This window comes from Lonchura striata, chromosome 19 (genome assembly GCF_050655825.1).
Source record: "Lonchura striata isolate lonStrDom1 chromosome 19, ASM5065582v1, whole genome shotgun sequence".
Lineage (NCBI taxonomy): Eukaryota > Metazoa > Chordata > Aves > Passeriformes > Estrildidae > Lonchura > Lonchura striata.
Genome location: NC_140721.1, coordinates 12,227,013 through 12,253,390, shown reverse-complemented (window position 1 = coordinate 12,253,390; position 26,378 = coordinate 12,227,013).

Genomic DNA, 26,378 nt, shown 5'->3' with positions numbered 1-26,378 from the left:
CTGATTGCCGAGACATGTGCACGCTAAAAAAACAAGGTGGGCAAGAGGAGGAAGAGAGTACGGGCATCAGAGAGCATCTGGCATCTTGTCCTGGAAACTGCAGTGTTTTTGGAGAGTACAGCAAATCCGTGTTTCTGGACAAGGGAGGCATAAGTGCGCTGCGCTCCTAAGCTATCTCCCTGCGAGACACACTGCCAAAGCTTTTCGCTATCATGCAGTCTAGTGCAGACGCACACTCCGGATCTCCGGAGCTGTCGGAAGCCAAGCGCCGATGGCCGGCGTCTTTCGGCTGAAGCTGCGCTTCGGAGCGTACGGCTGCCGCTCCGCTCTTGTGTGCGCGAAGCAGCCGCTTCTCCTGCTCCGGGAGCCGGACAGAGCGGTAGCTTGTACGAGGGCGAAGAACGAAGCCGCAGAGCACCGGGCTTCTGCGCGCACCCTAAGGACTGCTAGAGGACCGTGGTGGACACTCGCCTGCCTCTTCAATTCCCTTCTAGCATCCTTATGGAAGGTGTTCCAGGACAATTTTCCTGAGTTTTGAATTCCTCCTGATGCAGCCCCTCCTGGGAAACTCGTGCTCGTCCTCTGAGGCTCCGAGTGCAGAGACCTCGATGGCAACTGCAGAAATGAAGCACTCCGTTGAGTTGTCGAGAAGCAAGAACCTAGCCAGCGCCTTGTGTTTGGGAGTCAGCAGCTGCTGGACTTTTGCGATTGCCTTCACTGTGCACTGAATGCCACGACGGCATGGGCACGTTAAAACAACGAGCTGAGCAAGAGTCCCCGAAAGATCACGGCCGTCAGAAAGCAGCTTACGTATTGCCCTGGAAAGAGCAGTGTTTTTGGAGTGTGCAGTAAAATCGTGTTTCTGGACAAGGGAGGCATAAGTGCGCTGCGCTCCTAAGCTATCTCCCTGCTAAGACACACTGCCAAAGCTTTTCGCTATCATGCAGTCTAGTGCAGACGCACACTACGGCTATCGGCTGCTGTCCGAAGCCAAGCGCCGGTCGCCGGCGTCTTTCGGCTGAAGCAGCGCTTCGGAGCGTACGGCTGTTGTGTGCGCGAAGCAGCCGCTTCCCCTGCTCCGGGAGCCGGACAGAGCGGTAGCTTGTAGGAGGGCGAAGAACGAAGCCGCAGAGCACCGGACTTGTGTGCACAGCCTACGGGCTGCTAGAGGAAGGTGGCTGCACCTCCCTAACCTATCAATTCACAGCTGGCATGCTCTATGGAGCTGTTCCAGGACAACTTTCATTGCTTATGGGTTCGTCCTGATACAGCCCCTCCTGGGAAACTCGTGCTCGTCCCCTGAGGCTCCGAGATGCAGAAACATCGATGGCAGCTGCAGAAATGAAGGGCTGCGTTGAGTTGTCGAGAAGCAAGAACATAGCCAGCGCCTAAGTGTCTGGGAGTCAGCAGCTGCTGCACTTTTGCGATTGCCTTCACTGTGCACTGATTGCCGAGACATGTGCACGCTAAAAAAACAAGGTGGGCAAGAGGAGGAAGAGAGTACGGGCATCAGAGAGCATCTGGCATCTTGTCCTGGAAACTGCAGTGTTTTTGGAGAGTACAGCAAATCCGTGTTTCTGGACAAGGGAGGCATAAGTGCGCTGCGCTCCTAAGCTATCTCCCTGCGAGACACACTGCCAAAGCTTTTCGTTATACTGCAGTCTAGTGCAGACGCACACTACGGCTCTCGGCTGCTGTCCGAAGCCAAGCGCCGGTCGCCGGCGTCTTTCGGCTGAAGCTGCGCTTCGGAGCGTACGGCTGCCGCTCCGCTGCTGTGTGCGCGAAGCAGCCGCTTCTCCTGCTCCGGGAGCCGGACAGAGCGGTAGCTTGTACGAGGGCGAAGAACGAAGCCGCAGAGCACCGGGCTTCTGCGCGCACCCTAAGGACTGCTAGAGGACCGTGGTGGACACTCGCCTGCGTCTTCAATTCCATTCTAGCATCCTTATGGAAGGTGTTCCAGGACAATTTTCCTGAGTTTTGAATTCGTCCTGATGCAGCCCCTCCTGGGAAACTCGTGCTCGTCCTCTGAGGCTCCGAGTGCAGAGACCTCGATGGCAACTGCAGAAATGAAGCACTCCGTTGAGTTGTCGAGAAGCAAGAACATTGCCAGCGCCTTGTGTTTGGGAGTCAGCAGCTGCTGGACTTTTGCGATTGCCTTCACTGTGCACTGAATGCCACGACGGCATGGGCACGTTAAAACAACGAGCTGAGCAAGAGTCCCCGAAAGATCACGGCCGTCAGAAAGCATCTTATATATTGCCCTGGAAAGAGCAGTGTTTTAGGAGTGTGCAGTAAAATCGTGTTTCTGGACAAGGGAGGCATAAGTGCGCTGCGCTCCTAAGCTATCTCCCTGCGAGACACACTGCCAAAGCTTTTCGCTATCATGCAGTCTAGTGCAGACGCACACTACGGCTCTCGGCTGCTGTCCGAAGCGAAGCGCCGGTCTCCGGCGTCTTTCGGCTGAAGCAGCGCTTCGGAGCGTACGGCTGTTGTGTGCGCGAAGCAGCCGCTTCTCCTGCTCCGGGAGTCGGAGAGAGCGGTAGCTTGTAGGAGGGCGAAGAACGAAGCCGCAGAGCACCGGACTTGTGTGCACAGCCTACGGGCTGCTAGAGGAAGGTGGCTGCACCTCCCTAACCTATCAATTCACAGCTGGCATGCTCTTTGGAGCTGGTCCAGGACAACTTTCATTGCTTATGGGTTCGTCCTGATACAGCCCCTCCTGGGAAACTCGTGCTCGTCCCCTGAGGCTCCGAGATGCAGAAACATCGATGGCAGCTGCAGAAATGAAGGGCTGCGTTGAGTTGTCGAGAAGCAAGAACATAGCCAGCGCCTAAGTGTCTGGGAGTCAGCAGCTGCTGCACTTTTGCGATTGCCTTCACTGTGCACTGATTGCCGAGACATGTGCACGCTAAAAAAACAAGGTGGGCAAGAGGAGGAAGAGAGTACGGGCATCAGAGAGCATCTGGCATCTTGTCCTGGAAACTGCAGTGTTTTTGGAGAGTACAGCAAATCCGTGTTTCTGGACAAGGGAGGCATAAGTGCGCTGCGCTCCTAAGCTATCTCCCTGCGAGACACACTGCCAAAGCTTTTCGCTATCATGCAGTCTAGTGCAGACGCACACTCCGGATCTCCGGAGCTGTCCGAAGCCAAGCGCCGGTGGCCGGCGTCTTTCGGCTGAAGCTGCGCTTCGGAGCGTACGGCTGCCGCTCCGCTCTTGTGTGCGCGAAGCAGCCGCTTCTCCTGCTCCGGGAGCCGGACAGAGCGGTAGCTTGTACGAGGGCGAAGAACGAAGCCGCAGAGCACCGGGCTTCTGCGCGCACCCTAAGGACTGCTAGAGGACCATGGTGGCCGCTCGCCCGCCTCTTCAATTCCCTTCTAGCATCCTTATGGAAAGTGTTCCAGGACAATTTTCCTGAATTTTGAATTCGTCCTGATGCAGCCCCTCCTGGGAAACTCGTGCTCGTCCTCTGAGTCTCCGACATGCAGAGACCTCGATGGCAACTGCAGAAATGAAGGGCTACGTTGAGTTGTCGAGAAGCAAGAACCTAGCCAGCGCCTTGTGTTTGGGAGTCAGCAGCACCTGGACTTTTTCGATTGCCTTCACTGTGCACTGAATACCACGACGGCATGGGCACGTTAAAACAACGCGCTGAGCAAGAGTCCCGAAAGATCACGGCCGTCAGAAAGCAGCTTATATATTGCCCTGGAAAGAGCAGTGTTTTAGGAGTGTGCAGTAAAATCGTGTTTCTGGACAAGGGAGGCATAAGTGCGCTGCGCTCCTAAGCTATCTCCCTGCGAGACACACTGCCAAAGCTTTTCGTTATACTGCAGTCTAGTGCAGACGCACACTACGGCTCTCGGCTGCTGTCCGAAGCCAAGCGCCGGTCGCCGGCGTCTTTCGGCTGAAGCTGCGCTTCGGAGCGTACGGCTGCCGCTCCGCTGCTGTGTGCGCGAAGCAGCCGCTTCTCCTGCTCCGGGAGCCGGACAGAGCGGTAGCTTGTACGAGGGCGAAGAACGAAGCCGCAGAGCACCGGGCTTCTGCGCGCACCCTAAGGACTGCTAGAGGACCGTGGTGGACACTCGCCTGCCTCTTCAATTCCCTTCTAGCATCCTTATGGAAGGTGTTCCAGGACAATTTTCCTGAGTTTTGAATTCGTCCTGATGCAGCCCCTCCTGGGAAACTCGTGCTCGTCCTCTGAGGCTCCGAGTGCAGAGACCTCGATGGCAACTGCAGAAATGAAGCACTCCGTTGAGTTGTCGAGAAGCAAGAACATAGCCAGCGCCTTGTGTTTGGGAGTCAGCAGCTGCTGGACTTTTGCGATTGCCTTCACTGTGCACTGAATGCCACGACGGCATGGGCACGTTAAAACAACGAGCTGAGCAAGAGTCCCCGAAAGATCACGGCCGTCAGAAAGCATCTTATATATTGCCCTGGAAAGAGCAGTGTTTTAGGAGTGTGCAGTAAAATCGTGTTTCTGGACAAGGGAGGCATAAGTGCGCTGCGCTCCTAAGCTATCTCCCTGCGAGACACACTGCCAAAGCTTTTCGCTATCATGCAGTCTAGTGCAGACGCACACTACGGCTATCGGCTGCTGTCCGAAGCGAAGCGCCGGTCTCCGGCGTCTTTCGGCTGAAGCAGCGCTTCGGAGCGTACGGCTGTTGTGTGCGCGAAGCAGCCGCTTCTCCTGCTCCGGGAGTCGGAGAGAGCGGTAGCTTGTAGGAGGGCGAAGAACGAAGCCGCAGAGCACCGGACTTGTGTGCACAGCCTACGGGCTGCTAGAGGAAGGTGGCTGCACCTCCCTAACCTATCAATTCACAGCTGGCATGCTCTTTGGAGCTGGTCCAGGACAACTTTCATTGCTTATGGGTTCGTCCTGATACAGCCCCTCCTGGGAAACTCGTGCTCGTCCCCTGAGGCTCCGAGATGCAGAAACATCGATGGCAGCTGCAGAAATGAAGGGCTGCGTTGAGTTGTCGAGAAGCAAGAACATAGCCAGCGCCTAAGTGTCTGGGAGTCAGCAGCTGCTGCACTTTTGCGATTGCCTTCACTGTGCACTGATTGCCGAGACATGTGCACGCTAAAAAAACAAGGTGGGCAAGAGGAGGAAGAGAGTACGGGCATCAGAGAGCATCTGGCATCTTGTCCTGGAAACTGCAGTGTTTTTGGAGAGTACAGCAAATCCGTGTTTCTGGACAAGGGAGGCATAAGTGCGCTGCGCTCCTAAGCTATCTCCCTGCGAGACACACTGCCAAAGCTTTTCGCTATCATGCAGTCTAGTGCAGACGCACACTCCGGATCTCCGGAGCTGTCCGAAGCCAAGCGCCGATGGCCGGCGTCTTTCGGCTGAAGCTGCGCTTCGGAGCGTACGGCTGCCGCTCCGCTCTTGTGTGCGCGAAGCAGCCGCTTCTCCTGCTCCGGGAGCCGGACAGAGCGGTAGCTTGTACGAGGGCGAAGAACGAAGCCGCAGAGCACCGGGCTTCTGCGCGCACCCTAAGGACTGCTAGAGGACCGTGGTGGACACTCGCCTGCCTCTTCAATTCCATTCTAGCATCCTTATGGAAGGTGTTCCAGGACAATTCTCCTGAGTTTTGAATTCCTCCTGATGCAGCCCCTCCTGGGAAACTCGTGCTCGTCCTCTGAGGCTCCGAGTGCAGAGACCTCGATGGCAACTGCAGAAATGAAGCACTCCGTTGAGTTGTCGAGAAGCAAGAACCTAGCCAGCGCCTTGTGTTTGGGAGTCAGCAGCTGCTGGACTTTTGCGATTGCCTTCACTGTGCACTGAATGCCACGACGGCATGGGCACGTTAAAACAACGAGCTGAGAAGGAGTCCCCGAAAGATCACGGCCGTCAGAAAGCAGCTTATATATTGCCCTGGAAAGAGCAGTGTTTTAGGAGTGTGCAGTAAAATCGTGTTTCTGGACAAGGGAGGCATAAGTGCGCTGCGCTCCTAAGCTATCTCCCTGCTAAGACACACTGCCAAAGCTTTTCGCTATCATGCAGTCTAGTGCAGACGCACACTACGGCTCTCGGCTGCTGTCCGAAGCGAAGCGCCGGTGGCCGGCGTCTTTCGGCTGAAGCTGCGCTTCGGAGCGTACGGCTGCCGCTCCGCTCTTGTGTGCGCGAAGCAGCCGCTTCTCCTGCTCCGGGAGCCGGACAGAGCGGTAGCTTGTACGAGGGCGAAGAACGAAGCCGCAGAGCACCGGGCTTCTGCGCGCACCCTAAGGACTGCTAGAGGACCATGGTGGCCGCTCGCCCGCCTCTTCAATTCCCTTCTAGCATCCTTATGGAAAGTGTTCCAGGACAATTTTCCTGAATTTTGAATTCGTCCTGATGCAGCCCCTCCTGGGAAACTCGTGCTCGTCCTCTGAGTCTCCGACATGCAGAGACCTCGATGGCAACTGCAGAAATGAAGGGCTGCGTTGAGTTGTCGAGAAGCAAGAACCTAGCCAGCGCCTTGTGTTTGGGAGTCAGCAGCACCTGGACTTTTTCGATTGCCTTCACTGTGCACTGAATACCACGACGGCATGGGCACGTTAAAACAACGCGCTGAGCAAGAGTCCCGAAAGATCACGGCCGTCAGAAAGCAGCTTATATATTGCCCTGGAAAGAGCAGTGTTTTAGGAGTGTGCAGTAAAATCGTGTTTCTGGACAAGGGAGGCATAAGTGCGCTGCGCTCCTAAGCTATCTCCCTGCGAGACACACTGCCAAAGCTTTTCGTTATACTGCAGTCTAGTGCAGACGCACACTACGGCTCTCGGCTGCTGTCCGAAGCCAAGCGCCGGTCGCCGGCGTCTTTCGGCTGAAGCTGCGCTTCGGAGCGTACGGCTGCCGCTCCGCTGTTGTGTGCGCGAAGCAGCCGCTTCTCCTGCTCCGGGAGCCGGACAGAGCGGTAGCTTGTACGAGGGCGAAGAACGAAGCCGCAGAGCACCGGGCTTCTGCGCGCACCCTAAGGACTGCTAGAGGACCGTGGTGGACACTCGCCTGCCTCTTCAATTCCATTCTAGCATCCTTATGGAAGGTGTTCCAGGACAATTCTCCTGAGTTTTGAATTCCTCCTGATGCAGCCCCTCCTGGGAAACTCCTGCTCGTCCTCTGAGGCTCCGAGTGCAGAGACCTCGATGGCAACTGCAGAAATGAAGCACTCCGTTGAGTTGTCGAGAAGCAAGAACATAGCCAGCGCCTTGTGTTTGGGAGTCAGCAGCTGCTGGACTTTTGCGATTGCCTTCACTGTGCACTGAATACCACGACGGCATGGGCACGTTAAAACAACGAGCTGAGCAAGAGTCCCCGAAAGATCACGGCCGTCAGAAAGCAGCTTATATATTGCCCTGGAAAGAGCAGTGTTTTTGGAGTGTGCAGTAAAATCGTGTTTCTGGACAAGGGAGGCATAAGTGCGCTGCGCTCCTAAGCTATCTCCCTGCGAGACACACTGCCAAAGCTTTTCGCTATCATGCAGTCTAGTGCAGACGCACACTACGGCTATCGGCTGCTGTCCGAAGCCAAGCGCCGGTCGCCGGCGTCTTCCGGCTGAAGCAGCGCTTCGGAGCGTACGGCTGTTGTGTGCGCGAAGCAGCCGCTTCCCCTGCTCCGGGAGCCGGACAGAGCGGTAGCTTGTACGAGGGCGAAGAACGAAGCCGCAGAGCACCGGACTTGTGTGCACAGCCTACGGGCTGCTAGAGGAAGGTGGCTGCACCTCCCTAACCTATCAATTCACAGCTGGCATGCTCTATGGAGCTGTTCCAGGACAACTTTCATTGCTTATGGGTTCGTCCTGATACAGCCCCTCCTGGGAAACTCGTGCTCGTCCCCTGAGGCTCCGAGATGCAGAAACATCGATGGCAGCTGCAGAAATGAAGGGCTGCGTTGAGTTGTCGAGAAGCAAGAACATAGCCAGCGCCTAAGTGTCTGGGAGTCAGCAGCTGCTGCACTTTTGCGATTGCCTTCACTGTGCACTGATTGCCGAGACATGTGCACGCTAAAAAAACAAGGTGGGCAAGAGGAGGAAGAGAGTACGGGCATCAGAGAGCATCTGGCATCTTGTCCTGGAAACTGCAGTGTTTTTGGAGAGTACAGCAAATCCGTGTTTCTGGACAAGGGAGGCATAAGTGCGCTGTGCTCCTAAGCTATCTCCCTGCAAGACACACTGCCAAAGCTTTTCGTTATACTGCAGTCTAGTGCAGACGCACACTACGGCTCTCGGCTGCTGTCCGAAGCCAAGCGCCGGTCGCCGGCGTCTTTCGGCTGAAGCTGCGCTTCGGAGCGTACGGCTGCCGCTCCGCTGCTGTGTGCCCGAAGCAGCCGCTTCTCCTGCTCCGGGAGCCGGACAGAGCGGTAGCTTGTACGAGGGCGAAGAACGAAGCCGCAGAGCACCGGGCTTCTGCGCGCACCCTAAGGACTGCTAGAGGACCGTGGTGGACACTCGCCTGCGTCTTCAATTCCATTCTAGCATCCTTATGGAAGGTGTTCCAGGACAATTCTCCTGAGTTTTGAATTCCTCCTGATGCAGCCCCTCCTGGGAAACTCGTGCTCGTCCTCTGAGGCTCCGAGTGCAGAGACCTCGATGGCAACTGCAGAAATGAAGCACTCCGTTGAGTTGTCGAGAAGCAAGAACATAGCCAGCGCCTTGTGTTTGGGAGTCAGCAGCTGCTGGACTTTTGCGATTGCCTTCACTGTGCACTGAATGCCACGACGGCATGGGCACGTTAAAACAACGAGCTGAGAAGGAGTCCCCGAAAGATCACGGCCGTCAGAAAGCAGCTTATATATTGCCCTGGAAAGAGCAGTGTTTTAGGAGTGTGCAGTAAAATCGTGTTTCTGGACAAGGGAGGCATAAGTGCGCTGCGCTCCTAAGCTATCTCCCTGCGAGACACACTGCCAAAGCTTTTCGTTATACTGCAGTCTAGTGCAGACGCACACTACGGCTCTCGGCTGCTGTCCGAAGCCAAGCGCCGGTCGCCGGCGTCTTTCGGCTGAAGCTGCGCTTCGGAGCGTACGGCTGTTGTGTGCGCGAAGCAGCCGCTTCTCCTGCTCCGGGAGTCGGAGAGAGCGGTAGCTTGTAGGAGGGCGAAGAACGAAGCCGCAGAGCACCGGACTTGTGTGCACAGCCTACGGGCTGCTAGAGGAAGGTGGCTGCACCTCCCTAACCTATCAATTCACAGCTGGCATGCTCTTTGGAGCTGGTCCAGGACAACTTTCATTGCTTATGGGTTCGTCCTGATACAGCCCCTCCTGGGAAACTCGTGCTCGTCCCCTGAGGCTCCGAGATGCAGAAACATCGATGGCAGCTGCAGAAATGAAGGGCTGCGTTGAGTTGTCGAGAAGCAAGAACATAGCCAGCGCCTAAGTGTCTGGGAGTCAGCAGCTGCTGCACTTTTGCGATTGCCTTCACTGTGCACTGATTGCCGAGACATGTGCACGCTAAAAAAACAAGGTGGGCAAGAGGAGGAAGAGAGTACGGGCATCAGAGAGCATCTGGCATCTTGTCCTGGAAACTGCAGTGTTTTTGGAGAGTACAGCAAATCCGTGTTTCTGGACAAGGGAGGCATAAGTGCGCTGCGCTCCTAAGCTATCTCCCTGCGAGACACACTGCCAAAGCTTTTCGCTATCATGCAGTCTAGTGCAGACGCACACTCCGGATCTCCGGAGCTGTCCGAAGCCAAGCGCCGATGGCCGGCGTCTTTCGGCTGAAGCTGCGCTTCGGAGCGTACGGCTGCCGCTCCGCTCTTGTGTGCGCGAAGCAGCCGCTTCTCCTGCTCCGGGAGCCGGACAGAGCGGTAGCTTGTACGAGGGCGAAGAACGAAGCCGCAGAGCACCGGGCTTCTGCGCGCACCCTAAGGACTGCTAGAGGACCGTGGTGGACACTCGCCTGCGTCTTCAATTCCATTCTAGCATCCTTATGGAAGGTGTTCCAGGACAATTCTCCTGAGTTTTGAATTCCTCCTGATGCAGCCCCTCCTGGGAAACTCGTGCTCGTCCTCTGAGGCTCCGAGTGCAGAGACCTCGATGGCAACTGCAGAAATGAAGCACTCCGTTGAGTTGTCGAGAAGCAAGAACATAGCCAGCGCCTTGTGTTTGGGAGTCAGCAGCTGCTGGACTTTTGCGATTGCCTTCACTGTGCACTGAATGCCACGACGGCATGGGCACGTTAAAACAACGAGCTGAGAAGGAGTCCCCGAAAGATCACGGCCGTCAGAAAGCAGCTTATATATTGCCCTGGAAAGAGCAGTGTTTTAGGAGTGTGCAGTAAAATCGTGTTTCTGGACAAGGGAGGCATAAGTGCGCTGCGCTCCTAAGCTATCTCCCTGCTAAGACACACTGCCAAAGCTTTTCGCTATCATGCAGTCTAGTGCAGACGCACACTACGGCTCTCGGCTGCTGTCCGAAGCGAAGCGCCGGTGGCCGGCGTCTTTCGGCTGAAGCTGCGCTTCGGAGCGTACGGCTGCCGCTCCGCTCTTGTGTGCGCGAAGCAGCCGCTTCTCCTGCTCCGGGAGCCGGACAGAGCGGTAGCTTGTACGAGGGCGAAGAACGAAGCCGCAGAGCACCGGGCTTCTGCGCGCACCCTAAGGACTGCTAGAGGACCATGGTGGCCGCTCGCCCGCCTCTTCAATTCCCTTCTAGCATCCTTATGGAAAGTGTTCCAGGACAATTTTCCTGAATTTTGAATTCGTCCTGATGCAGCCCCTCCTGGGAAACTCGTGCTCGTCCTCTGAGTCTCCGACATGCAGAGACCTCGATGGCAACTGCAGAAATGAAGGGCTACGTTGAGTTGTCGAGAAGCAAGAACCTAGCCAGCGCCTTGTGTTTGGGAGTCAGCAGCACCTGGACTTTTTCGATTGCCTTCACTGTGCACTGAATACCACGACGGCATGGGCACGTTAAAACAACGCGCTGAGCAAGAGTCCCGAAAGATCACGGCCGTCAGAAAGCAGCTTATATATTGCCCTGGAAAGAGCAGTGTTTTAGGAGTGTGCAGTAAAATCGTGTTTCTGGACAAGGGAGGCATAAGTGCGCTGCGCTCCTAAGCTATCTCCCTGCGAGACACACTGCCAAAGCTTTTCGTTATACTGCAGTCTAGTGCAGACGCACACTACGGCTCTCGGCTGCTGTCCGAAGCCAAGCGCCGGTCGCCGGCGTCTTTCGGCTGAAGCTGCGCTTCGGAGCGTACGGCTGCCGCTCCGCTGCTGTGTGCGCGAAGCAGCCGCTTCTCCTGCTCCGGGAGCCGGACAGAGCGGTAGCTTGTACGAGGGCGAAGAACGAAGCCGCAGAGCACCGGGCTTCTGCGCGCACCCTAAGGACTGCTAGAGGACCGTGGTGGACACTCGCCTGCCTCTTCAATTCCCTTCTAGCATCCTTATGGAAGGTGTTCCAGGACAATTTTCCTGAGTTTTGAATTCGTCCTGATGCAGCCCCTCCTGGGAAACTCGTGCTCGTCCTCTGAGGCTCCGAGTGCAGAGACCTCGATGGCAACTGCAGAAATGAAGCACTCCGTTGAATTGTCGAGGAGCAAGAACATAGCCAGCGCCTTGTGTTTGGGAGTCAGCAGCTGCTGGACTTTTGCGATTGCCTTCACTGTGCACTGAATGCCACGACGGCATGGGCACGTTAAAACAACGAGCTGAGCAAGAGTCCCCGAAAGATCACGGCCGTCAGAAAGCATCTTATATATTGCCCTGGAAAGAGCAGTGTTTTAGGAGTGTGCAGTAAAATCGTGTTTCTGGACAAGGGAGGCATAAGTGCGCTGCGCTCCTAAGCTATCTCCCTGCGAGACACACTGCCAAAGCTTTTCGCTATCATGCAGTCTAGTGCAGACGCACACTACGGCTATCGGCTGCTGTCCGAAGCGAAGCGCCGGTCTCCGGCGTCTTTCGGCTGAAGCAGCGCTTCGGAGCGTACGGCTGTTGTGTGCGCGAAGCAGCCGCTTCTCCTGCTCCGGGAGTCGGAGAGAGCGGTAGCTTGTAGGAGGGCGAAGAACGAAGCCGCAGAGCACCGGACTTGTGTGCACAGCCTACGGGCTGCTAGAGGAAGGTGGCTGCACCTCCCTAACCTATCAATTCACAGCTGGCATGCTCTTTGGAGCTGGTCCAGGACAACTTTCATTGCTTATGGGTTCGTCCTGATACAGCCCCTCCTGGGAAACTCGTGCTCGTCCCCTGAGGCTCCGAGATGCAGAAACATCGATGGCAGCTGCAGAAATGAAGGGCTGCGTTGAGTTGTCGAGAAGCAAGAACATAGCCAGCGCCTAAGTGTCTGGGAGTCAGCAGCTGCTGCACTTTTGCGATTGCCTTCACTGTGCACTGATTGCCGAGACATGTGCACGCTAAAAAAACAAGGTGGGCAAGAGGAGGAAGAGAGTACGGGCATCAGAGAGCATCTGGCATCTTGTCCTGGAAACTGCAGTGTTTTTGGAGAGTACAGCAAATCCGTGTTTCTGGACAAGGGAGGCATAAGTGCGCTGCGCTCCTAAGCTATCTCCCTGCGAGACACACTGCCAAAGCTTTTCGCTATCATGCAGTCTAGTGCAGACGCACACTCCGGATCTCCGGAGCTGTCCGAAGCCAAGCGCCGATGGCCGGCGTCTTTCGGCTGAAGCTGCGCTTCGGAGCGTACGGCTGCCGCTCCGCTCTTGTGTGCGCGAAGCAGCCGCTTCTCCTGCTCCGGGAGCCGGACAGAGCGGTAGCTTGTACGAGGGCGAAGAACGAAGCCGCAGAGCACCGGGCTTCTGCGCGCACCCTAAGGACTGCTAGAGGACCGTGGTGGACACTCGCCTGCCTCTTCAATTCCATTCTAGCATCCTTATGGAAGGTGTTCCAGGACAATTCTCCTGAGTTTTGAATTCCTCCTGATGCAGCCCCTCCTGGGAAACTCGTGCTCGTCCTCTGAGGCTCCGAGTGCAGAGACCTCGATGGCAACTGCAGAAATGAAGCACTCCGTTGAGTTGTCGAGAAGCAAGAACATAGCCAGCGCCTTGTGTTTGGGAGTCAGCAGCTGCTGGACTTTTGCGATTGCCTTCACTGTGCACTGAATGCCACGACGGCATGGGCACGTTAAAACAACGAGCTGAGAAGGAGTCCCCGAAAGATCACGGCCGTCAGAAAGCATCTTATATATTGCCCTGGAAAGAGCAGTGTTTTAGGAGTGTGCAGTAAAATCGTGTTTCTGGACAAGGGAGGCATAAGTGCGCTGCGCTCCTAAGCTATCTCCCTGCGAGACACACTGCCAAAGCTTTTCGCTATCATGCAGTCTAGTGCAGACGCACACTACGGCTATCGGCTGCTGTCCGAAGCGAAGCGCCGGTCTCCGGCGTCTTTCGGCTGAAGCAGCGCTTCGGAGCGTACGGCTGTTGTGTGCGCGAAGCAGCCGCTTCTCCTGCTCCGGGAGTCGGAGAGAGCGGTAGCTTGTAGGAGGGCGAAGAACGAAGCCGCAGAGCACCGGACTTGTGTGCACAGCCTACGGGCTGCTAGAGGAAGGTGGCTGCACCTCCCTAACCTATCAATTCACAGCTGGCATGCTCTTTGGAGCTGGTCCAGGACAACTTTCATTGCTTATGGGTTCGTCCTGATACAGCCCCTCCTGGGAAACTCGTGCTCGTCCCCTGAGGCTCCGAGATGCAGAAACATCGATGGCAGCTGCAGAAATGAAGGGCTGCGTTGAGTTGTCGAGAAGCAAGAACATAGCCAGCGCCTAAGTGTCTGGGAGTCAGCAGCTGCTGCACTTTTGCGATTGCCTTCACTGTGCACTGATTGCCGAGACATGTGCACGCTAAAAAAACAAGGTGGGCAAGAGGAGGAAGAGAGTACGGGCATCAGAGAGCATCTGGCATCTTGTCCTGGAAACTGCAGTGTTTTTGGAGAGTACAGCAAATCCGTGTTTCTGGACAAGGGAGGCATAAGTGCGCTGCGCTCCTAAGCTATCTCCCTGCGAGACACACTGCCAAAGCTTTTCGCTATCATGCAGTCTAGTGCAGACGCACACTCCGGATCTCCGGAGCTGTCCGAAGCCAAGCGCCGATGGCCGGCGTCTTTCGGCTGAAGCTGCGCTTCGGAGCGTACGGCTGCCGCTCCGCTCTTGTGTGCGCGAAGCAGCCGCTTCTCCTGCTCCGGGAGCCGGACAGAGCGGTAGCTTGTACGAGGGCGAAGAACGAAGCCGCAGAGCACCGGGCTTCTGCGCGCACCCTAAGGACTGCTAGAGGACCGTGGTGGACACTCGCCTGCCTCTTCAATTCCATTCTAGCATCCTTATGGAAGGTGTTCCAGGACAATTCTCCTGAGTTTTGAATTCCTCCTGATGCAGCCCCTCCTGGGAAACTCGTGCTCGTCCTCTGAGGCTCCGAGTGCAGAGACCTCGATGGCAACTGCAGAAATGAAGCACTCCGTTGAGTTGTCGAGAAGCAAGAACATAGCCAGCGCCTTGTGTTTGGGAGTCAGCAGCTGCTGGACTTTTGCGATTGCCTTCACTGTGCACTGAATGCCACGACGGCATGGGCACGTTAAAACAACGAGCTGAGAAGGAGTCCCCGAAAGATCACGGCCGTCAGAAAGCAGCTTATATATTGCCCTGGAAAGAGCAGTGTTTTAGGAGTGTGCAGTAAAATCGTGTTTCTGGACAAGGGAGGCATAAGTGCGCTGCGCTCCTAAGCTATCTCCCTGCTAAGACACACTGCCAAAGCTTTTCGCTATCATGCAGTCTAGTGCAGACGCACACTACGGCTCTCGGCTGCTGTCCGAAGCGAAGCGCCGGTGGCCGGCGTCTTTCGGCTGAAGCTGCGCTTCGGAGCGTACGGCTGCCGCTCCGCTCTTGTGTGCGCGAAGCAGCCGCTTCTCCTGCTCCGGGAGCCGGACAGAGCGGTAGCTTGTACGAGGGCGAAGAACGAAGCCGCAGAGCACCGGGCTTCTGCGCGCACCCTAAGGACTGCTAGAGGACCGTGGTGGCCGCTCGCCCGCCTCTTCAATTCCCTTCTAGCATCCTTATGGAAAGTGTTCCAGGACAATTTTCCTGAATTTTGAATTCGTCCTGATGCAGCCCCTCCTGGGAAACTCGTGCTCGTCCTCTGAGTCTCCGACATGCAGAGACCTCGATGGCAACTGCAGAAATGAAGGGCTACGTTGAGTTGTCGAGAAGCAAGAACCTAGCCAGCGCCTTGTGTTTGGGAGTCAGCAGCACCTGGACTTTTTCGATTGCCTTCACTGTGCACTGAATACCACGACGGCATGGGCACGTTAAAACAACGCGCTGAGCAAGAGTCCCGAAAGATCACGGCCGTCAGAAAGCAGCTTATATATTGCCCTGGAAAGAGCAGTGTTTTAGGAGTGTGCAGTAAAATCGTGTTTCTGGACAAGGGAGGCATAAGTGCGCTGCGCTCCTAAGCTATCTCCCTGCGAGACACACTGCCAAAGCTTTTCGTTATACTGCAGTCTAGTGCAGACGCACACTACGGCTCTCGGCTGCTGTCCGAAGCCAAGCGCCGGTCGCCGGCGTCTTTCGGCTGAAGCTGCGCTTCGGAGCGTACGGCTGCCGCTCCGCTGCTGTGTGCGCGAAGCAGCCGCTTCTCCTGCTCCGGGAGCCGGACAGAGCGGTAGCTTGTACGAGGGCGAAGAACGAAGCCGCAGAGCACCGGGCTTCTGCGCGCACCCTAAGGACTGCTAGAGGACCGTGGTGGACACTCGCCTGCCTCTTCAATTCCATTCTAGCATCCTTATGGAAGGTGTTCCAGGACAATTCTCCTGAGTTTTGAATTCCTCCTGATGCAGCCCCTCCTGGGAAACTCGTGCTCGTCCTCTGAGGCTCCGACATGCAGAGACCTCGATGGCAACTGCAGAAATGAAGCACTCCGTTGAGTTGTCGAGAAGCAAGAACATAGCCAGCGCCTTGTGTTTGGGAGTCAGCAGCACCTGGACTTTTTCGATTGCCTTCACTGTGCACTGAATACCACGACGGCATGGGCACGTTAAAACAACGCGCTGAGCAAGAGTCCCGAAAGATCACGGCCGTCAGAAAGCAGCTTATATATTGCCCTGGAAAGAGCAGTGTTTTAGGAGTGTGCAGTAAAATCGTGTTTCTGGACAAGGGAGGCATAAGTGCGCTGCACTCCTAAGCTATCTCCCTGCGAGACACACTGCCAAAGCTTTTCGTTATACTGCAGTCTAGTGCAGACGCACACTACGGCTCTCGGCTGCTGTCCGAAGCCAAGCGCCGGTCGCCGGCGTCTTTCGGCTGAAGCTGCGCTTCGGAGCGTACGGCTGCCGCTCCGCTGCTGTGTGCGCGAAGCAGCCGCTTCTCCTGCTCCGGGAGCCGGACAGAGCGGTAGCTTGTACGAGGGCGAAGAACGAAGCCGCAGAGCACCGGGCTTCTGCGCGCACCCTAAGGACTGCTAGAGGACCGTGGTGGACACTCGCCTGCCTCTTCAATTCCATTCTAGCATCCTTATGGAAGGTGTTCCAGGACAATTCTCCTGAGTTTTGAATTCCTCCTGATGCAGCCCCTCCTGGGAAACTCCTGCTCGTCCTCTGAGGCTCCGAGTGCAGAGACCTCGATGGCAACTGCAGAAATGAAGCACTCCGTTGAGTTGTCGAGAAGCAAGAACATAGCCAGCGCCTTGTGTTTGGGAGTCAGCAGCTGCTGGACTTTTGCGATTGCCTTCACTGTGCACTGAATACCACGACGGCATGGGCACGTTAAAACAACGAGCTGAGCAAGAGTCCCCGAAAGATCACGGCCGTCAGAAAGCAGCTTATATATTGCCCTGGAAAGAGCAGTGTTTTAGGAGTGTGCAGTAAAATCGTGTTTCTGGACAAGGGAGGCATAAGTGCGCTGCGCTCCTAAGCTATCTCCCTGCGAGACACACTGCCAAAGCTTTTCGTTATACTGCAGTCTAGTGCAGACGCACACTACGGCTATCGGCTGCTGTCCGAAGCCAAGCGCCGGTCGCCGGCGTCTTCCGGCTGAAGCAGCGCTTCGGAGCGTACGGCTGTTGTGTGCGCGAAGCAGCCGCTTCCCCTGCTCCGGGAGCCGGACAGAGCGGTAGCTTGTACGAGGGCGAAGAACGAAGCCGCAGAGCACCGGACTTGTGTGCACAGCCTACGGGCTGCTAGAGGAAGGTGGCTGCACCTCCCTAACCTATCAATTCACAGCTGGCATGCTCTATGGAGCTGTTCCAGGACAACTTTCATTGCTTATGGGTTCGTCCTGATACAGCCCCTCCTGGGAAACTCGTGCTCGTCCCCTGAGGCTCCGAGATGCAGAAACATCGATGGCAGCTGCAGAAATGAAGGGCTGCGTTGAGTTGTCGAGAAGCAAGAACATAGCCAGCGCCTAAGTGTCTGGGAGTCAGCAGCTGCTGCACTTTTGCGATTGCCTTCACTGTGCACTGATTGCCGAGACATGTGCACGCTAAAAAAACAAGGTGGGCAAGAGGAGGAAGAGAGTACGGGCATCAGAGAGCATCTGGCATCTTGTCCTGGAAACTGCAGTGTTTTTGGAGAGTACAGCAAATCCGTGTTTCTGGACAAGGGAGGCATAAGTGCGCTGCGCTCCTAAGCTATCTCCCTGCAAGACACACTGCCAAAGCTTTTCGTTATACTGCAGTCTAGTGCAGACGCACACTACGGCTCTCGGCTGCTGTCCGAAGCCAAGCGCCGGTCGCCGGCGTCTTTCGGCTGAAGCTGCGCTTCGGAGCGTACGGCTGCCGCTCCGCTGCTGTGTGCCCGAAGCAGCCGCTTCTCCTGCTCCGGGAGCCGGACAGAGCGGTAGCTTGTACGAGGGCGAAGAACGAAGCCGCAGAGCACCGGGCTTCTGCGCGCACCCTAAGGACTGCTAGAGGACCGTGGTGGACACTCGCCTGCCTCTTCAATTCCATTCTAGCATCCTTATGGAAGGTGTTCCAGGACAATTCTCCTGAGTTTTGAATTCCTCCTGATGCAGCCCCTCCTGGGAAACTCCTGCTCGTCCTCTGAGGCTCCGAGTGCAGAGACCTCGATGGCAACTGCAGAAATGAAGCACTCCGTTGAGTTGTCGAGAAGCAAGAACATAGCCAGCGCCTTGTGTTTGGGAGTCAGCAGCTGCTGGACTTTTGCGATTGCCTTCACTGTGCACTGAATGCCAGGACGGCATGGGCACGTTAAAACAACGAGCTGAGCAAGAGTCCCCGAAAGATCACGGCCGTCAGAAAGCAGCTTATATATTGCCCTGGAAAGAGCAGTGTTTTAGGAGTGTGCAGTAAAATCGTGTTTCTGGACAAGGGAGGCATAAGTGCGCTGCGCTCCTAAGCTATCTCCCTGCTAAGACACACTGCCAAAGCTTTTCGCTATGATGCAGTCTAGTGCAGACGCACACTACGGCTCTCGGCTGCTGTCCGAAGCGAAGCGCCGGTGGCCGGCGTCTTTCGGCTGAAGCTGCGCTTCGGAGCGTACGGCTGCCGCTCCGCTCTTGTGTGCGCGAAGCAGCCGCTTCTCCTGCTCCGGGAGCCGGACAGAGCGGTAGCTTGTACGAGGGCGAAGAACGAAGCCGCAGAGCACCGGGCTTCTGCGCGCACCCTAAGGACTGCTAGAGGACCATGGTGGCCGCTCGCCCGCCTCTTCAATTCCCTTCTAGCATCCTTATGGAAAGTGTTCCAGGACAATTTTCCTGAATTTTGAATTCGTCCTGATGCAGCCCCTCCTGGGAAACTCGTGCTCGTCCTCTGAGTCTCCGACATGCAGAGACCTCGATGGCAACTGCAGAAATGAAGGGCTACGTTGAGTTGTCGAGAAGCAAGAACCTAGCCAGCGCCTTGTGTTTGGGAGTCAGCAGCACCTGCACTTTTGCGATTGCCTTCACTGTGCACTGAATACCACGACGGCATGGGCACGTTAAAACAACGCGCTGAGCAAGAGTCCCGAAAGATCACGGCCGTCAGAAAGCAGCTTATATATTGCCCTGGAAAGAGCAGTGTTTTAGGAGTGTGCAGTAAAATCGTGTTTCTGGACAAGGGAGGCATAAGTGCGCTGCGCTCCTAAGCTATCTCCCTGCGAGACACACTGCCAAAGCTTTTCGTTATACTGCAGTCTAGTGCAGACGCACACTACGGCTCTCGGCTGCTGTCCGAAGCCAAGCGCCGGTCGCCGGCGTCTTTCGGCTGAAGCTGCGCTTCGGAGCGTACGGCTGCCGCTCCGCTGCTGTGTGCGCGAAGCAGCCGCTTCTCCTGCTCCGGGAGCCGGACAGAGCGGTAGCTTGTACGAGGGCGAAGAACGAAGCCGCAGAGCACCGGGCTTCTGCGCGCACCCTAAGGACTGCTAGAGGACCGTGGTGGACACTCGCCTGCCTCTTCAATTCCATTCTAGCATCCTTATGGAAGGTGTTCCAGGACAATTCTCCTGAGTTTTGAATTCCTCCTGATGCAGCCCCTCCTGGGAAACTCCTGCTCGTCCTCTGAGGCTCCGAGTGCAGAGACCTCGATGGCAACTGCAGAAATGAAGCACTCCGTTGAGTTGTCGAGAAGCAAGAACATAGCCAGCGCCTTGTGTTTGGGAGTCAGCAGCTGCTGGACTTTTGCGATTGCCTTCACTGTGCACTGAATACCACGACGGCATGGGCACGTTAAAACAACGAGCTGAGCAAGAGTCCCCGAAAGATCACGGCCGTCAGAAAGCATCTTATATATTGCCCTGGAAAGAGCAGTGTTTTAGGAGTGTGCAGTAAAATCGTGTTTCTGGACAAGGGAGGCATAAGTGCGCTGCGCTCCTAAGCTATCTCCCTGCGAGACACACTGCCAAAGCTTTTCGCTATCATGCAGTCTAGTGCAGACGCACACTACGGCTATCGGCTGCTGTCCGAAGCCAAGCGCCGGTCGCCGGCGTCTTCCGGCTGAAGCAGCGCTTCGGAGCGTACGGCTGTTGTGTGCGCGAAGCAGCCGCTTCCCCTGCTCCGGGAGCCGGACAGAGCGGTAGCTTGTACGAGGGCGAAGAACGAAGCCGCAGAGCACCGGACTTGTGTGCACAGCCTACGGGCTGCTAGAGGAAGGTGGCTGCACCTCCCTAACCTATCAATTCACAGCTGGCATGCTCTATGGAGCTGTTCCAGGACAACTTTCATTGCTTATGGGTTCGTCCTGATACAGCCCCTCCTGGGAAACTCGTGCTCGTCCCCTGAGGCTCCGAGATGCAGAAACATCGATGGCAGCTGCAGAAATGAAGGGCTGCGTTGAGTTGTCGAGAAGCAAGAACATAGCCAGCGCCTAAGTGTCTGGGAGTCAGCAGCTGCTGCACTTTTGCGATTGCCTTCACTGTGCACTGATTGCCGAGACATGTGCACGCTAAAAAAACAAGGTGGGCAAGAGGAGGAAGAGAGTACGGGCATCAGAGAGCATCTGGCATCTTGTCCTGGAAACTGCAGTGTTTTTGGAGAGTACAGCAAATCCGTGTTTCTGGACAAGGGAGGCATAAGTGCGCTGCGCTCCTAAGCTATCTCCCTGCAAGACACACTGCCAAAGCTTTTCGTTATACTGCAGTCTAGTGCAGACGCACACTACGGCTCTCGGCTGCTGTCCGAAGCGAAGCGCCGGTGGCCGGCGTCTTTCGGCTGAAGCTGCGCTTCGGAGCGTACGGCTGCCGCTCCGCTGCTGTGTGCCCGAAGCAGCCGCTTCTCCTGCTCCGGGAGCCGGACAGAGCGGTAGCTTGTACGAGGGCGAAGAACGAAGCCGCAGAGCACCGGGCTTCTGCGCGCACCCTAAGGACTGCTAGAGGACCGTGGTGGACACTCGCCTGCGTCTTCAATTCCATTCTAGCATCCTTATGGAAGGTGTTCCAGGACAATTCTCCTGAGTTTTGAATTCCTCCTGATGCAGCCCCTCCTGGGAAACTCGTGCTCGTCCTCTGAGGCTCCGAGTGCAGAGACCTCGATGGCAACTGCAGAAATGAAGCACTCCGTTGAGTTGTCGAGAAGCAAGAACATAGCCAGCGCCTTGTGTTTGGGAGTCAGCAGCTGCTGGACTTTTGCGATTGCCTTCACTGTGCACTGAATGCCACGACGGCATGGGCACGTTAAAACAACGAGCTGAGAAGGAGTCCCCGAAAGATCACGGCCGTCAGAAAGCAGCTTATATATTGCCCTGGAAAGAGCAGTGTTTTAGGAGTGTGCAGTAAAATCGTGTTTCTGGACAAGGGAGGCATAAGTGCGCTGCGCTCCTAAGCTATCTCCCTGCTAAGACACACTGCCAAAGCTTTTCGCTATCATGCAGTCTAGTGCAGACGCACACTACGGCTCTCGGCTGCTGTCCGAAGCGAAGCGCCGGTGGCCGGCGTCTTTCGGCTGAAGCTGCGCTTCGGAGCGTACGGCTGCCGCTCCGCTCTTGTGTGCGCGAAGCAGCCGCTTCTCCTGCTCCGGGAGCCGGACAGAGCGGTAGCTTGTACGAGGGCGAAGAACGAAGCCGCAGAGCACCGGGCTTCTGCGCGCACCCTAAGGACTGCTAGAGGACCATGGTGGCCGCTCGCCCGCCTCTTCAATTCCCTTCTAGCATCCTTATGGAAAGTGTTCCAGGACAATTTTCCTGAATTTTGAATTCGTCCTGATGCAGCCCCTCCTGGGAAACTCGTGCTCGTCCTCTGAGTCTCCGACATGCAGAGACCTCGATGGCAACTGCAGAAATGAAGGGCTACGTTGAGTTGTCGAGAAGCAAGAACCTAGCCAGCGCCTTGTGTTTGGGAGTCAGCAGCACCTGCACTTTTGCGATTGCCTTCACTGTGCACTGAATACCACGACGGCATGGGCACGTTAAAACAACGCGCTGAGCAAGAGTCCCGAAAGATCACGGCCGTCAGAAAGCAGCTTATATATTGCCCTGGAAAGAGCAGTGTTTTAGGAGTGTGCAGTAAAATCGTGTTTCTGGACAAGGGAGGCATAAGTGCGCTGCGCTCCTAAGCTATCTCCCTGCGAGACACACTGCCAAAGCTTTTCGTTATACTGCAGTCTAGTGCAGACGCACACTACGGCTCTCGGCTGCTGTCCGAAGCCAAGCGCCGGTCGCCGGCGTCTTTCGGCTGAAGCTGCGCTTCGGAGCGTACGGCTGCCGCTCCGCTGCTGTGTGCGCGAAGCAGCCGCTTCTCCTGCTCCGGGAGCCGGACAGAGCGGTAGCTTGTACGAGGGCGAAGAACGAAGCCGCAGAGCACCGGGCTTCTGCGCGCACCCTAAGGACTGCTAGAGGACCGTGGTGGACACTCGCCTGCGTCTTCAATTCCATTCTAGCATCCTTATGGAAGGTGTTCCAGGACAATTCTCCTGAGTTTTGAATTCCTCCTGATGCAGCCCCTCCTGGGAAACTCCTGCTCGTCCTCTGAGGCTCCGAGTGCAGAGACCTCGATGGCAACTGCAGAAATGAAGCACTCCGTTGAGTTGTCGAGAAGCAAGAACATAGCCAGCGCCTTGTGTTTGGGAGTCAGCAGCTGCTGGACTTTTGCGATTGCCTTCACTGTGCACTGAATACCACGACGGCATGGGCACGTTAAAACAACGAGCTGAGCAAGAGTCCCCGAAAGATCACGGCCGTCAGAAAGCATCTTATATATTGCCCTGGAAAGAGCAGTGTTTTTGGAGTGTGCAGTAAAATCGTGTTTCTGGACAAGGGAGGCATAAGTGCGCTGCGCTCCTAAGCTATCTCCCTGCGAGACACACTGCCAAAGCTTTTCGCTATCATGCAGTCTAGTGCAGACGCACACTACGGCTATCGGCTGCTGTCCGAAGCCAAGCGCCGGTCGCCGGCGTCTTCCGGCTGAAGCAGCGCTTCGGAGCGTACGGCTGTTGTGTGCGCGAAGCAGCCGCTTCCCCTGCTCCGGGAGCCGGACAGAGCGGTAGCTTGTACGAGGGCGAAGAACGAAGCCGCAGAGCACCGGACTTGTGTGCACAGCCTACGGGCTGCTAGAGGAAGGTGGCTGCACCTCCCTAACCTATCAATTCACAGCTGGCATGCTCTATGGAGCTGTTCCAGGACAACTTTCATTGCTTATGGGTTCGTCCTGATACAGCCCCTCCTGGGAAACTCGTGCTCGTCCCCTGAGGCTCCGAGATGCAGAAACATCGATGGCAGCTGCAGAAATGAAGGGCTGCGTTGAGTTGTCGAGAAGCAAGAACATAGCCAGCGCCTAAGTGTCTGGGAGTCAGCAGCTGCTGCACTTTTGCGATTGCCTTCACTGTGCACTGATTGCCGAGACATGTGCACGCTAAAAAAACAAGGTGGGCAAGAGGAGGAAGAGAGTACGGGCATCAGAGAGCATCTGGCATCTTGTCCTGGAAACTGCAGTGTTTTTGGAGAGTACAGCAAATCCGTGTTTCTGGACAAGGGAGGCATAAGTGCGCTGCGCTCCTAAGCTATCTCCCTGCAAGACACACTGCCAAAGCTTTTCCTTATACTGCAGTCTAGTGCAGACGCACACTACGGCTCTCGGCTGCTGTCCGAAGCCAAGCGCCGGTCGCCGGCGTCTTTCGGCTGAAGCTGCGCTTCGGAGCGTACGGCTGCCGCTCCGCTGCTGTGTGCCCGAAGCAGCCGCTTCTCCTGCTCCGGGAGCCGGACAGAGCGGTAGCTTGTACGAGGGCGAAGAACGAAGCCGCAGAGCACCGGGCTTCTGCGCGCACCCTAAGGACTGCTAGAGGACCGTGGTGGACACTCGCCTGCGTCTTCAATTCCATTCTAGCATCCTTATGGAAGGTGTTCCAGGACAATTCTCCTGAGTTTTGAATTCCTCCTGATGCAGCCCCTCCTGGGAAACTCGTGCTCGTCCTCTGAGGCTCCGAGTGCAGAGACCTCGATGGCAACTGCAGAAATGAAGCACTCCGTTGAGTTGTCGAGAAGCAAGAACATAGCCAGCGCCTTGTGTTTGGGAGTCAGCAGCTGCTGGACTTTTGCGATTGCCTTCACTGTGCACTGAATGCCACGACGGCATGGGCACGTTAAAACAACGAGCTGAGAAGGAGTCCCCGAAAGATCACGGCCGTCAGAAAGCAGCTTATATATTGCCCTGGAAAGAGCAGTGTTTTAGGAGTGTGCAGTAAAATCGTGTTTCTGGACAAGGGAGGCATAAGTGCGCTGCGCTCCTAAGCTATCTCCCTGCTAAGACACACTGCCAAAGCTTTTCGCTATCATGCAGTCTAGTGCAGACGCACACTACGGCTCTCGGCTGCTGTCCGAAGCGAAGCGCCGGTGGCCGGCGTCTTTCGGCTGAAGCTGCGCTTCGGAGCGTACGGCTGCCGCTCCGCTCTTGTGTGCGCGAAGCAGCTGCTTCTCCTGCTCCGGGAGCCGGACAGAGCGGTAGCTTGTACGAGGGCGAAGAACGAAGCCGCAGAGCACCGGGCTTCTGCGCGCACCCTAAGGACTGCTAGAGGACCATGGTGGCCGCTCGCCCGCCTCTTCAATTCCCTTCTAGCATCCTTATGGAAAGTGTTCCAGGACAATTTTCCTGAATTTTGAATTCGTCCTGATGCAGCCCCTCCTGGGAAACTCGTGCTCGTCCTCTGAGTCTCCGACATGCAGAGACCTCGATGGCAACTGCAGAAATGAAGCACTCCGTTGAGTTGTCGAGAAGCAAGAACCTAGCCAGCGCCTTGTGTTTGGGAGTCAGCAGCACCTGCACTTTTGCGATTGCCTTCACTGTGCACTGAATACCACGACGGCATGGGCACGTTAAAACAACGCGCTGAGCAAGAGTCCCGAAAGATCACGGCCGTCAGAAAGCAGCTTATATATTGCCCTGGAAAGAGCAGTGTTTTAGGAGTGTGCAGTAAAATCGTGTTTCTGGACAAGGGAGGCATAAGTGCGCTGCGCTCCTAAGCTATCTCCCTGCGAGACACACTGCCAAAGCTTTTCGTTATACTGCAGTCTAGTGCAGACGCACACTACGGCTCTCGGCTGCTGTCCGAAGCCAAGCGCCGGTCGCCGGCGTCTTTCGGCTGAAGCTGCGCTTCGGAGCGTACGGCTGCCGCTCCGCTGCTGTGTGCGCGAAGCAGCCGCTTCTCCTGCTCCGGGAGCCGGACAGAGCGGTAGCTTGTACGAGGGCGAAGAACGAAGCCGCAGAGCACCGGGCTTCTGCGCGCACCCTAAGGACTGCTAGAGGACCGTGGTGGACACTCGCCTGCCTCTTCAATTCCCTTCTAGCATCCTTATGGAAGGTGTTCCAGGACAATTTTCCTGAGTTTTGAATTCGTCCTGATGCAGCCCCTCCTGGGAAACTCGTGCTCGTCCTCTGAGGCTCCGAGTGCAGAGACCTCGATGGCAACTGCAGAAATGAAGCACTCCGTTGAGTTGTCGAGAAGCAAGAACCTAGCCAGCGCCTTGTGTTTGGGAGTCAGCAGCTGCTGGACTTTTGCGATTGCCTTCACTGTGCACTGAATGCCACGACGGCATGGGCACGTTAAAACAACGAGCTGAGCAAGAGTCCCCGAAAGATCACGGCCGTCAGAAAGCATCTTATATATTGCCCTGGAAAGAGCAGTGTTTTAGGAGTGTGCAGTAAAATCGTGTTTCTGGGCAAGGGAGGCATAAGTGCGCTGCGCTCCTAAGCTATCTCCCTGCGAGACACACTGCCAAAGCTTTTCGCTATCATGCAGTCTAGTGCAGACGCACACTACGGCTATCGGCTGCTGTCCGAAGCGAAGCGCCGGTGGCCGGCGTCTTTCGGCTGAAGCAGCGCTTCGGAGCGTACGGCTGTTGTGTGCGCGAAGCAGCCGCTTCTCCTGCTCCGGGAGTCGGACAGAGCGGTAGCTTGTAGGAGGGCGAAGAACGAAGCCGCAGAGCACCGGACTTGTGTGCACAGCCTACGGGCTGCTAGAGGAAGGTGGCTGCACCTCCCTAACCTATCAATTCACAGCTGGCATGCTCTTTGGAGCTGGTCCAGGACAACTTTCATTGCTTATGGGTTCGTCCTGATACAGCCCCTCCTGGGAAACTCGTGCTCGTCCCCTGAGGCTCCGAGATGCAGAAACATCGATGGCAGCTGCAGAAATGAAGGGCTGCGTTGAGTTGTCGAGAAGCAAGAACATAGCCAGCGCCTAAGTGTCTGGGAGTCAGCAGCTGCTGCACTTTTGCGATTGCCTTCACTGTGCACTGATTGCCGAGACATGTGCACGCTAAAAAAACAAGGTGGGCAAGAGGAGGAAGAGAGTACGGGCATCAGAGAGCATCTGGCATCTTGTCCTGGAAACTGCAGTGTTTTTGGAGAGTACAGCAAATCCGTGTTTCTGGACAAGGGAGGCATAAGTGCGCTGCGCTCCTAAGCTATCTCCCTGCGAGACACACTGCCAAAGCTTTTCGCTATCATGCAGTCTAGTGCAGACGCACACTCCGGATCTCCGGAGCTGTCCGAAGCCAAGCGCCGATGGCCGGCGTCTTTCGGCTGAAGCTGCGCTTCGGAGCGTACGGCT